General features: G+C 40.0%; 2 long non-coding RNA genes across 2 annotated transcripts in view; one reads left to right on the forward strand and one right to left on the reverse strand.

Annotated features, from left to right (window-relative positions):
• LOC145459648 (uncharacterized) overlaps positions 1–12,967 on the reverse strand; it is a 333,482-nt gene that overhangs the window by 77,660 nt on the left and 242,855 nt on the right. The gene's annotated exons all lie outside the window — the stretch shown is intronic.
• LOC145459616 (uncharacterized) lies at positions 3,825–5,898 on the forward strand. Its single transcript, XR_013921484.1, has 2 exons — positions 3,825–4,114; positions 5,642–5,898. It is a non-coding gene; the product is annotated as an uncharacterized LOC145459616 (long non-coding RNA).

Here is a 12,967-nt window from a genome sequence, read left to right on the forward strand (position 1 = left end):
GCAACTTAAGGAATACCCGGCGACTGCGTATTTCGAAGTATTGAAAAATAAAGATGTAATAAGGCGAATCATTGCAAACTGACAATCTGTCAAATCTCGAATTTTCGTCGCGCTATGCACGAAATAAATACCGACGGTGTTTGCAGCATGTTTCCATGAATGCAGTGGTTTATTGTAATTCCTGTAAAATGAAATACGCGTGCTTTTAGTTCGCCAATTTCCCATTAAAACACTCTCGTCCCACTGGCTCGGGTTATTTTCCGCAAAATATTTCGAACTAGGTATTGTATCCTGTGTCGAAATCGAAGAGAGATGCATTGTAACACTTTTGAGAGGGAGAGCCCTTTGTAAGATGCTTTGAATCTTTTTGGCCGAATGATTAACCATAGGTATACTTGTATGTCAGACAAACGAAATGAAATCGTCAATAATATTTCTTCATCGTAACATAAAGGATGATACTGTTTAGTGTTGTGTGTGACCCACAACCTCACATGAACGTTATAAAATACGGGTTGGTTGGTTGGTTTGGAATACTTAATGTTAAAGTTTATAACTGGTTGCTGTAGCCTACTGAATCCAATGCGGGCAAATATCTCTACCACAATCCAGGTTGATTTACTGGTCGGACAAAACCCAATGCATTTAACTTCCCCATATTGCCAATCGCTGAGGTGAATTCGAGATGTGTAGGGGAGATGTGGTGCCGATGGATCAAAAATTGCAAAAGGATCTCTGGCCCTCAAATCTTCAGCCGAGAATAGCAGATCTTTTGCTGTCTCAACACTTCGATACAAGCTCTACCTATCGTGGACATTTACATGAATATCCGCCTTTTCAAAAAATATCTATAAACGTTTAAAATGTGTTGCTCGAACGTGTTATCGGTCCCCACCCGGTGGGACCAAAGGCTCACGACCAAGGGACCTATGGGACATACGCTCAAAAACTCAAATTTATTAACTTTTTTTGTTGTGTTCTATAAGCTAAGCTACTGCAAGCCAATGAAGAATGTTTCGTCGCGACGTTCAAGAATAAAATAGATTATATCAACTCAAATGTTGGCATAAAATCATGATTTGATTTACGCCTAAACTTACAAAATTACTGCCACATAGGCCTACATATTACCCGCAAATCGACATTTTAACTTTCAAATACCTCGTTATAGCGATAAAACACCACCGGTAACTATGATTTACAGCCTATATATATGTAGGCGAAATTCTGTTGTTAAGTGATTAGTTGGTCCATCTATTTTGCTTGATTTGGCTAAGGTACCATAGGTCCCCCACCCCATAAATATTGTAATTGACTTGAAAATAGTCCACTCGAGGATGGTATTGATTCAAAAAATATGTGCCATTATATACCCTGATACAAGCCCTATACTTCACATCAAAAATTATGGCGGGTTTGTTAGTCTGAAAGGTGATATAGAAAAATGCAAATGTCGATCAAAATTTACTTTACACCCCCTAAAACTTAAATCATTCGTCACAGACTCCATAACTCATGCAGGTCGAATTTTTTGGCATGTGAGGAAAGATCTTGTCAGCATGTACCTGTAGACAAATTCACGGAGTGTAATCATGGAATTATCATGGATAATTTTTCAAGTATTTTCGGTCCCAGTGATCCATCGGTACCACATCTCCCCTGCATCGGGGTCGAACCATATGGTATGGGCCCGTACAAAATGGTTGCGATAACAACCTTGATTGGATCTCGAATATAGCACATACGAGTATTATATCGTTATTTAGTCGGGTGGCCCTTGGGCGCGATCCAAGCGCGAAATATATCGAATAGTAAAGTTCCAACCCGACAAGACCGACCGTCCTTCGACCTCTTACCCATTGTCTTTCACTACAGTCCTTAAAATATGTGAGAGCGCCAGACCTATATGATATTTTTGAGAAGGGGCCACTGATCCAGTGTGTTAACAGACTACGACGATGGAGTTGCAGATAATCATGGTTTCTCTTTCTAATTTACCGAGGGACTATCACATCGGCACATATATTGATGAATTAAACAGCTTTTATTTGTCGCAGGCATATTTTTTTACGTTGCCGGCATCAGGAATAGTTTTCATAAAGATTAGCCTACCCTGGGTTTTACATGTAAAAACAATGACTCATTGATGATTTGATTTGCTTTTCAAACCTGTTGGACACTTTGTCAATCCACGTTGGATACAAATACATTGGGCTTTTTCTGGGTCCGATAGGTTCTTTATATCAAATCAGCCTAGTTTATTGACAATGTAGTATCACGCCACTCAATATTTTCAAAACGGGAAGTGGGCCGAGATCATAAAAAGGTTAAGAAACACAAGGGACTACTTTGACATTTCACGCCTACATAGTTCGTGCACAATGAGTATAAGGATCCGTTCATTTACAAACACATTTCCGTTGATAAAAAAAATGTAGTAATGATGCATGGAATATCAAATAAAATTTCAATCTAATATTCCCGGAAAAATACCTCTCACCTGAATCACGAGATAAAGGATTATTAGTCAAGTTCTACGATAATCGATCAAGTCCGAAGGATCGTGCGCAGTTTACACCAGAAACATCTATAATCAGAAGAAGAAGAGGAATGCGTGTTTTGTTGAATAATCCGAGTTTATCGCGGTTTCCGCATTCGAGATTAACACGACAATAACTTATAAGCTCCAACATCCAACATACACTAATTCACTGGAAAAAATCGTGTTTAAAAGGTCGTAGATCGGACACCTACGCATAGTACTTTGACCTATGACTTACGATATGTGAATGCGGGTGTCGTTACTTTCCGGAAGGTCATAAGCTAAACCCGCCGTCAAAACGCTATGACTTGGACTCGGCACTCTACTCCATGACTTGGACTCGGACTTGACTCGGAGGTGAATTGAAAATGACTCGACTTGACTCGAGTCAAAACTATAATAGTAAGATTGACTTGTGACCCGGAGCCTTGTGACTTGGTTACAACCCTGGTCCTGACCGACATTGTTGCAGCATAATTCTACATGTATCGTTCCGCTAACTCTTGATAAGGGGCACGCGAGAAGTTCTTCAACTTGATAAACGTTTCTCGTGAACGTAATTTTGAAAGCTATATTGATATTGAAATAAACCGGAGTATTTTTGAACGAGACTCCCACGCTTGTAATGACTAGAGTCACAATTTTTGATTGACTCAACTTGACTGATTTTATTTTCCGTTTTTGAAAATTGACTCGACTTGCACTCGGTCATTGCGCATGACTCAGAAAACCACACGACGTGACACATTCTATACGACTTATTCACCAGTCTCGTATAGTCGTATATCAGAACCAGGGTTGTAACCAAGTCACAAGGCTCCGAGTCACAAGTCAATCTCACTTTTATAGTTTGGACTCGAGTCAAGTCGAGTCATTTTCAATTCACCACGAGTCAAGTCCGAGTCAGCGAGCAGAGGGTCGAGTTCGAGTCCTGCTATTATGACTCCAAGTCATTGTGTTGACTGCTCAGTTTTCAGTCAAAGTTTTGTTAAACCCACTTTTTATAACTTCGCTTGGTGATATCGAATGGTTCGCATTTATAATAGACTAATTTTCCTCACTTTTTGCAGTTTCTGGTCGCATTTTCAAGTACCAATACCAATAGACGGCATCCCGCTAGTGTGGTTACTTCACTATTCTTCGAAATTACAAGGAAATGTCGGTCTGGGTCTTGAGTCATATGACTTGGTTCGAGTCATGCGCAATGACGGTGTTGTGCCCCACCGTACAGAAAATTATTGTGTGTATTTTAGGATTGGAGATGGGATGAGTTAAAAAGGAATGTGTAACAACAAAACAGCTATTTAATAAATAATTATGAAACGAAACTTATGTAACTACAAAATGGAAAAGTATGAAAGAATATCCGGCCTCGATTGTCGTGTATTTATTGTGTGACATCACGATGCGTTTCTGTCTAGAAATATATTGCGGAGCTACGCGACGGGAAAACGCGACTTTGATAAGACATTCGTGTTCGGGGTCGACTATGAGGCGGTGAGCGCGGTGGTCATGGACCGGCCTCCTTCCTTATGGAAATTGATCGCGTCTACCGCGGACAGAAATGAAAAGGTATGTCCTACGTCAGTACACTCCAGTAAACTTCGCTCGGTATATTCGTTCGTTGACTGTTGTAGAGAAATCAGTTTTGTGCATATTTTGAAACTGTGTCCAGTATCGTGTGAGCAGAGATGGTCTTTGAAGTAGTCAGCTGTCCTGCTCGGGTGGAGTAGTGTCGAAAATGTCTGATCAACTACAGGTAGAGGTAGTGATATTCAGGATCTGCCTAAACTACTTGGAGTGAAAGTAGTAAACTGTAGGTCCTAAACAGGATTGTAAGGACGCGAGTCATTGTACTCGAGGCATTAAGCACGTCTCGGACCCACCCGTTCTATCGGACATATTCGAGTCTCGTATATCTCAGGACCGATAATTGAAAAATAAGCGCTGAAACTGTCTTTGTCTGTTTGAAGAGACATGTTTAGAATGAGAAAAATGAGTTAAACCTGACTTGAAATCGATACTTAACAGTAAACACTATGACTCGGACTTGACTGGATTCAAAACTATAGTTGACTTGTGACTCACAACGCTGTCTCTTGGTACTCTTGGCAACAACCTTGGACTGAAAAGTACCTGGTAAGTGGTTCGTACTTCTTGAAATAACTTGAGTGCCATTGAGGACTCTCACTTACTACTTCTGCTCATAGTAGTTCAGATATGATTTGGAAAATGGCTGCTTCTGGTTGGAATTGAGTAGAAGTTTGCGGTTTACCTTTACTTTTGCAGGACTAGAGTAGCACAGTCGACTACTTCTGCTCGTGTGTGACTTTCAATCTACAAATGACACTTATTTTTAGTGGTGAATCAAAAATTTCTTGACAGTAAATAGCGCAAAGCTGTAAGCACAATGTCGAATCAAAAATATTTGCCCGAAAACAAATTCCTACTCCAGTACAAGTAACAATCTCCAAGACATATCAAAACTACTTCAAGTTGAAACGAAGCGAAATCTAAAAACTCACCCTTGACTCATTCGCTCAAGCTTGGGGCTGAGCGATTAAAGGCCACACATTCCGCCATTGGTAAACATCTGCTGCGTGCTTCGCGGTCGACCTTTATTAAAATACATCAGCCCAAGCTTTGTCAACAAAAGAAGTTTGTGTACCATCTTAACATAGTACGTTGAACGCTCTCTTATTTGAGATCCGATTTCATGCTGGTGACGTCATATTTTGTGATACGATTGCTGATATACAATGTTCTTTCCAATTCTCTACTAGTTGCTGACGATTGCCCCTGGCGAGTGTCAGCCGAAAATATTCGGGATCATTTCAATATGAATAATGAAGCTCTGTACGAAGCTCTTGAAATACTAATAATGTGGTAGCTGAGTATTCTCGGAGTTACAACGTAATGCCTATATTGGTCGTCCGATAGTCGAGTCATGTGGAATCACTGGAGTACCAGTCGACTCAATAAACAAATTGCCTGAAGTTAAATCATTTTCCATATTTAAGAAAATAACCAAAAAATCGCGACTCCAGTCAATACAGCCCTGGTTAAGGCGCTCATAATCAGTCACGCTGTGCCATTCAGAGGTCGACGTGTTGCACTTGGACACCGGAATACCCGTTCCGAGGCGTTCTTTCCGCACCAGTTCATACAGACGGAGGCGATGGCGGCAAAGAATACTCGGTAGCGTATTACGTGGCGTTGCAGACAAGCGCCTACTTACCGATTGACCCTTTCTCGGCGCCGGACTTCCAGAATCTGAGGTGGAGCAATTGAGGATATGCCGTGTGTTTTGTTTCATTCGATTGATTGTCAACTGTTTACGAAAATAAATGCTACTTGCAATGCGGTTGTGTCCGTTGATGGATTTATTTGAACGCGTTTCTGGCGAAGCGTTTTAATCCAGAGTTGGTCAGTAACGAATTTTCGAGTGGTCTCTCTGTCTTTTGCATTATGGGCTTTACTCCGAGGTAACGAAGTTCTTGATAAATCAATTATCAAGTTGTCATCTGTATTGGAAACGATCGTCTGGGAAAGCTGTTAACTACACGCCGAGGTATTTCGATAAAACCATTTGGTAAACTACTTGGAACAATAACATCTAGTACGTTATCTAAGACTGGTCACTATTTCGAGTCAATATGTACTAAATTATACGAGTGATTAGCAGTAAAACGGTAAGCAACATATCGACATGCTACATGGCCGCCAGATGGCAGTATAAAATCGCGCTTTTGTTCGTCAACCTTCTTGTTACAATAGCAAAAACGTAGCTACAAACTTCGCCCAACATCTTCGCCACGGTAACATTTCACCCTTTCTTCACCGAGAACTCGAACTGATTCTCTGATACTCAACATATATATACTGAAAAGTGAAAACTGAATAGATCCGATAGAATGTCACCTTGTCCATGCCAATGGCTAAATAATCTTGATTGGGGATGCGGCGGCTTGACTCACGATACTGTGTGTTTTACTCTTTCGCTCAATCCAACTAGAGAATTCATTGCAGTTTAATAACAGTAAAACAGCTTTTAGAAAACCACCAAAATCTGAGTTTTTGTGGTATCTCGCGACCCGAGCCTCACCCATGAAAAAGGAATTCATTTCAAATATTACAGTAGTATGCTACGATTTTACGGGCATGTATGACATACAGAACGCGCACACCACAATTATATAGCCAACACAGCTCTACAAAGCATGTCTGACTCACGCGAATTCAAATTAGGGCAAATTTAATTGCTCTGCGTGTCGCAGTTGTAGGTTACCACTGTCTACCCATATTGCAAGAACGGGATCCTTCCGTTCGGACAACGGAGCATATCCATATCGAAAGGTAAGGTTATGTCGCCGCTCATGCACCGCATGTTATCAGCGGTTTGTTGGCCAAGACTTTACGTATTCATGTGCCCCGACGCAAAAGGGGTCGGCGTTGAAATGAATGAGTCTCATAGGCATGAACTAGCTCATTTCACCCTACACTATAGTTCATCCTGACGGTCTTCGACCATGACCAGTCGGACAAATCCTATCTTGAATTTTCTTGATAAAGCCATATTTCCCGCGTGTCTCGCTTATTGGCTACAGTACACAACGCAGTGACCTTGGATATGTAGACACTACCTCAGGATTTTTGGCAATAAATTCAACAAATATTGCACGCATATTAGCAGATATCTCAGGCACCGTGTCGACCTAAAATTATAGCCTTTGCGGTCCATACTTTAGTAAACCTCGAAGGGGTAAACATTTGCGTTACAGGAACTTGCAAATGTGAGTCTGTAATGATGGTATCCTCGTGCCTCGCGCTAATCGAACATTTATTACGAAAATATGACGATTGTTTAGCGAAAGAAGGCAGGAAAGTCAATTTGACGTCATTTATCCAGCTTGTCGCGGGCTCAGACAGACGATTAGTGGTGCGTCGTGAGTTAAGAAGTTTTTACAACTGCGTCGCCACAAAAGGTACACTGACGTTACATTTCCTATTAGGTTTTATTTTAATTGTTTTACGTCAGAAAAATTAACAATATGAACGATTTTCATTCGCACTTGATCCAGATTTTCATTCGCCCTATTCGCACCACCTTCGCCGTTCGCACTGAAATTTTTTTCATTCGCACAAGTGCGAACCGTCACACAGGTTGAAAAGCGCTGATCTTGTTGATTAGCAGACGTTCTACCAAGACATCAAAACAACAAAAGAGCGATATCAGGACAGATGAGATGAACATATTATGGCATGGAACCTTTCGAGAAACTGCATTAAATTGCTTACAGGCGAAAATCGTACAAAAAAACAATTGTGCTTTGAAATAAATTATCATTATTAATATTATATTCCAACTGATTATTTGAAATTTACAATAGGTTGTTGACAGGGCTGGGAAAAATCGAGAACCTGAGTGATTCGATTCTGAATCACGTATTTGCTTCGAGTCGAGTCGAGTATTCGAGTATCACTCATTATGACGTCACAGCAGAATGGAAAATAGAATCTAAACCAGAGGTCTCAAACACGCGACCCACGGGCCGCATGCGGCCCGCCAGATCATTTTTTGCGGCCCGCGTCGGCAGTTTGGATTTTTCGGTATTCGACAATATTTAACTGCAACATATCTTTTTTTAGATTTGAGAACTTGAAATTCACTCTAAAACTACTCCGAAATCCTGAAACTATTACTCATCAAACTTCACCATTGCATCACTTTCAAAAGTTACCATGCGGTGGAAGATCAGCTTTATACGTCACATTGCTTGTTTATGATGATAGGACTTGACTCGTTGATAATTCGTGACTGGAAATTGTGATTTGTACTTGGGCGCGACGTTTTGTAGAATTACTCGAACGCGTACTGAATGGGAGAAAAAATAAGGATGACTCGAGTTGAGTCGGGTGAAACGTTACAATCAGAGAAGGACATGTGACTCGGAAAGCCGTGACTTGGTACAATCACAGACGCAACAAACTACCAAAATGTTATAGTAAATGAACTGAACAAACTGAAATAGTAATATATCAAAAGGCCGTAGCTTGCGTTGCGGAGCGTATTTAGCTATCCAAGTAGGCCGGTATGGCAACCATTGACATTCTGTCCCCCCTCTTAATGTGAAGTTAGTTATTTCCTGCGTAATATTGGTTCTCTTTAACCATGGTAATATTGCCTATTGAAGGTGACGAGTTTCAAGTAGCAGTGTTACGCTCCATTGCTGTAACACCAATGGATTCGTCAGAGACTAGAAATTTATATTGCTATGGCACATTAATCAGTCGGCAGTTGTCATTGATCTGTAAATCTAACGCTGATTTAATTTTACTTTGGTAAAGGCATGACCAATAGCCAAGTTATCAGGAGTATGCCCGCAACCCAGATTAGGATGTATTGCTCTAATGCTTCGATCAGATCAATATTTGTTAAACTTTTACATCATCTACCAATAATTGCGGCACGTCAAATTTCCGCTAGCTGCCAAATGATAACGCGACAGCTTTTACGATATCATGAGATGTATTTATACTCTCGCATGGTGTCCATAACTACATATTTTGACAGACTATGCCAAGTACAACAACAATTTTATTCAAACATTTGATAATGTGATATTTTTGTACCAGGCGTGAATTCACAATAGTAAATCACATTTCGCTTTGCGTGTTGTATGCCAGTCTGCAAGGTCCCGTATAAAATAAGACCTATACTTGGAAATACATTGAAAACCCCTATTATTGTTGCTGCGGCCCACGGCGCCATCAAAAACTAGAAATTGGCCCGCGACCACATTTGAGTTTGAGACCTCTGATCTAAACCATAATTCTCGTTAGTAAAATAACTTTCAGTAGCGAGGAGCGTATATAATTTCAGTACTCGAAAATATCGTCTTTGCTACTCGACTCGAATCATTAAAATAATTACTCGATTCAGATTCGAGTGCTAGAATCATTGTGCCCAGCCCTAGTGTTTGACGTAAAACGGATTGAATTAATACCACGTTATTTGAGTATCCAGGTAAATACTTATAGATATACATGACTGGAGTTTATGGTATCCGTGAAAGTCTAAAACTATGATATATCCAGTACCCCTAAATATAGTGCTGTTGCTATATTATGATTTAAAAGAGTCTCCTGTGTGTAATAATAACAAGTAGATTGAATTTCTAAACTTTATAGCACGACGGAGCAGATTTTCTATCTAGCCATTAAAGCGAAATTTGGAGATTTGGTCAAAATAGCACCATGGGTTATCTCCAAAATAAGAGCCAATTTGAAAAATAACAAAGGTCATATTCGGAGTCAGTGCCCTTCAGATTAGAACCCTCAAAACCACACTTACTTTGTCTGCCTAAAAATAGCTGGTGTTGACCAATGAAGCACGGGTAGGCCTACAGAATTACCGACATTTGTTATGTTGGTCTTGTCGAACCAATATACTTGATTCTATGACTACAATATATATGAATTAACGATTCATTGGCGATACTCTATCTGATCAAATCAAGTAGTTAATTTGTAGATCTATTCCCTCATGCCGCTCATCGGGAAAATCTCCGATACAACTTGAAATACACGTGAAAATGCACGAAAGGAACTATATACATCGTGATGGTCCCGAGGAAATAATAAAATATAGTAAAAATATAGTCATCGTTGTTCAGTCTCGAATCATACGTCGACTGGCCGCAAATAAGTATTATCACGGGTATTATGTCCCACAGTGCAGCAACTTAAGGAATACCCGGCGACTGCGTATTTCGAAGTATTGAAAAATAAAGATGTAATAAGGCGAATCATTGCAAACTGACAATCTGTCAAATCTCGAATTTTCGTCGCGCTATGCACGAAATAAATACCGACGGTGTTTGCAGCATGTTTCCATGAATGCAGTGGTTTATTGTAATTCCTGTAAAATGAAATACGCGTGCTTTTAGTTCGCCAATTCTCCATTAAATCACTCTCGTCCCACTGGCTCGGGTTATTTTCCGCAAAATATTTCGAACTAGGTATTGTATCCTGTGTCGAAATCGAAGAGAGATGCATTGTAACACTTTTGAGAGGGAGAGCCCTTTGTAAGATGCTTTGAATCTTTTTGGCCGAATGATTAACCATAGGTATACTTGTATGTCAGACAAACGAAATGAAATCGTCAATAATATTTCTTCATCGTAACATAAAGGATGATACTGTTTAGTGTTGTGTGTGACCCACAACCTCACATGAACGTTATAAAATACGGGTTGGTTGGTTGGTTTGGAATACTTAATGTTAAAGTTTATAACTGGTTGCTGTAGCCTACTGAATCCAATGCGGGCAAATATCTCTACCACAATCCAGGTTGATTTACTGGTCGGACAAAACCCAATGCATTTAACTTCCCCATATTGCCAATCGCTGAGGTGAATTCGAGATATGTAGGGGAGATGTGGTGCCGATGGATCAAAAATTGCAAAAGGATCTCTGGCCCTCAAATCTTCAGCCGAGAATAGCAGATCTTTTGCTGTCTCAACACTTCGATACAAGCTCTACCTATCGTGGACATTTACATGGATATCCTCCTTTTCAAAAAATATTTATAAACGTTTAAAATGTGTTGCTCGAACGTGTTATCGGTCCCCACCCGGTGGGACCAAAGGCTCACGACCAAGGGACCTATGGGACATACGCTCAAAAACTCAAATTTATTAACTTTTTTTGTTGTGTTCTATAAGCTAAGCTACTGCAAGCCAATGAAGAATGTTTCGTCGCGACGTTCAAGAATAAAATAGATTATATCAACTCAAATGTTGGCATAAAATCATGATTTGATTTACGCCTAAACTTACAAAATTACTGCCACATAGGCCTACATATTACCCGCAAATCGACATTTTAACTTTCAAATACCTCGTTATAGCGATAAAACACCACCGGTAACTATGATTTACAGCCTATATATATGTAGGCGAAATTCTGTTGTTAAGTGAATAGTTGGTCCATCTATTTTGCTTGATTTGGCTAAGGTACCATAGGTCCCCCACCCCATAAATATTGTAATTGACTTGAAAATAGTCCACTCGAGGATGGTATTGATTCAAAAAATATGTGCCATTATATACCCTGATACAAGCCCTATACTTCACATCAAAAATTATGGCGGGTTTGTTAGTCTGAAAGGTGATATAGAAAAATGCAAATGTCGATCAAAATTTACTTTACACCCCCTAAAACTTAAATCATTCGTCACAGACTCCATAACTCATGCAGGTCGAATTTTTTGGCATGTGAGGAAAGATCTTGTCAGCATGTACCTGTAGACAAATTCACGGAGTGTAATCATGGAATTATCATGGATAATTTTTCAAGTATTTTCGGTCCCAGTGATCCATCGGTACCACATCTCCCCTGCATCGGGGTCGAACCATATGGTATGGGCCCGTACAAAATGGTTGCGATAACAACCTTGATTGGATCTCGAATATAGCACATACGAGTATTATATCGTTATTTAGTCGGGTGGCCCTTGGGCGCGATCCAAGCGCGAAATATATCGAATAGTAAAGTTCCAACCCGACAAGACCGACCGTCCTTCGACCTCTTACCCATTGTCTTTCACTACAGTCCTTAAAATATGTGAGAGCGCCAGACCTATATGATATTTTTGAGAAGGGGCCACTGATCCAGTGTGTTAACAGACTTCGACGATGGAGTTGCAGATAATCATGGTTTCTCTTTCTAATTTACCGAGGGACTATCACATCGGCACATATATTGATGAATTAAACAGCTTTTATTTGTCGCAGGCATATTTTTTTACGTTGCCGGCATCAGGAATAGTTTTCATAAAGATTAGCCTACCCTGGGTTTTACATGTAAAAACAATGACTCATTGATGATTTGATTTGCTTTTCAAACCTGTTGGACACTTTGTCAATCCACGTTGGATACAAATACATTGGGCTTTTTCTGGGTCCGATAGGTTCTTTATATCAAATCAGCCTAGTTTATTGACAATGTAGTATCACGCCACTCAATATTTTCAAAACGGGAAGTGGGCCGAGATCATAAAAAGGTTAAGAAACACAAGGGACTACTTTGACATTTCACGCCTACATAGTTCGTGCACAATGAGTATAAGGATCCGTTCATTTACAAACACATTTCCGTTGATAAAAAAAATGTAGTAATGATGCATGGAATATCAAATAAAATTTCAATCTAATATTCCCGGAAAAATACCTCTCACCTGAATCACGAGATAAAGGATTATTAGTCAAGTGCTACGATAATCGATCAAGTCCGAAGGATCGTGCGCTGTTTACACCAGAAACATCTATAATCAGAAGAAGAAGAGGAATGCGTGTTTTGTTGAATGATCCGAGTTTATCGCGGTTTCCGCATTCGAGATTAACACGACAATAACTTATAAGC

The sequence above is a fragment of the Botryllus schlosseri genome, unplaced genomic scaffold, assembly GCF_051294905.1.
Source record: "Botryllus schlosseri isolate E-star unplaced genomic scaffold, Bs_hap1 Bs17a, whole genome shotgun sequence".
In the NCBI taxonomy this organism is placed as follows: Eukaryota; Metazoa; Chordata; class Ascidiacea; order Stolidobranchia; family Styelidae; genus Botryllus; species Botryllus schlosseri.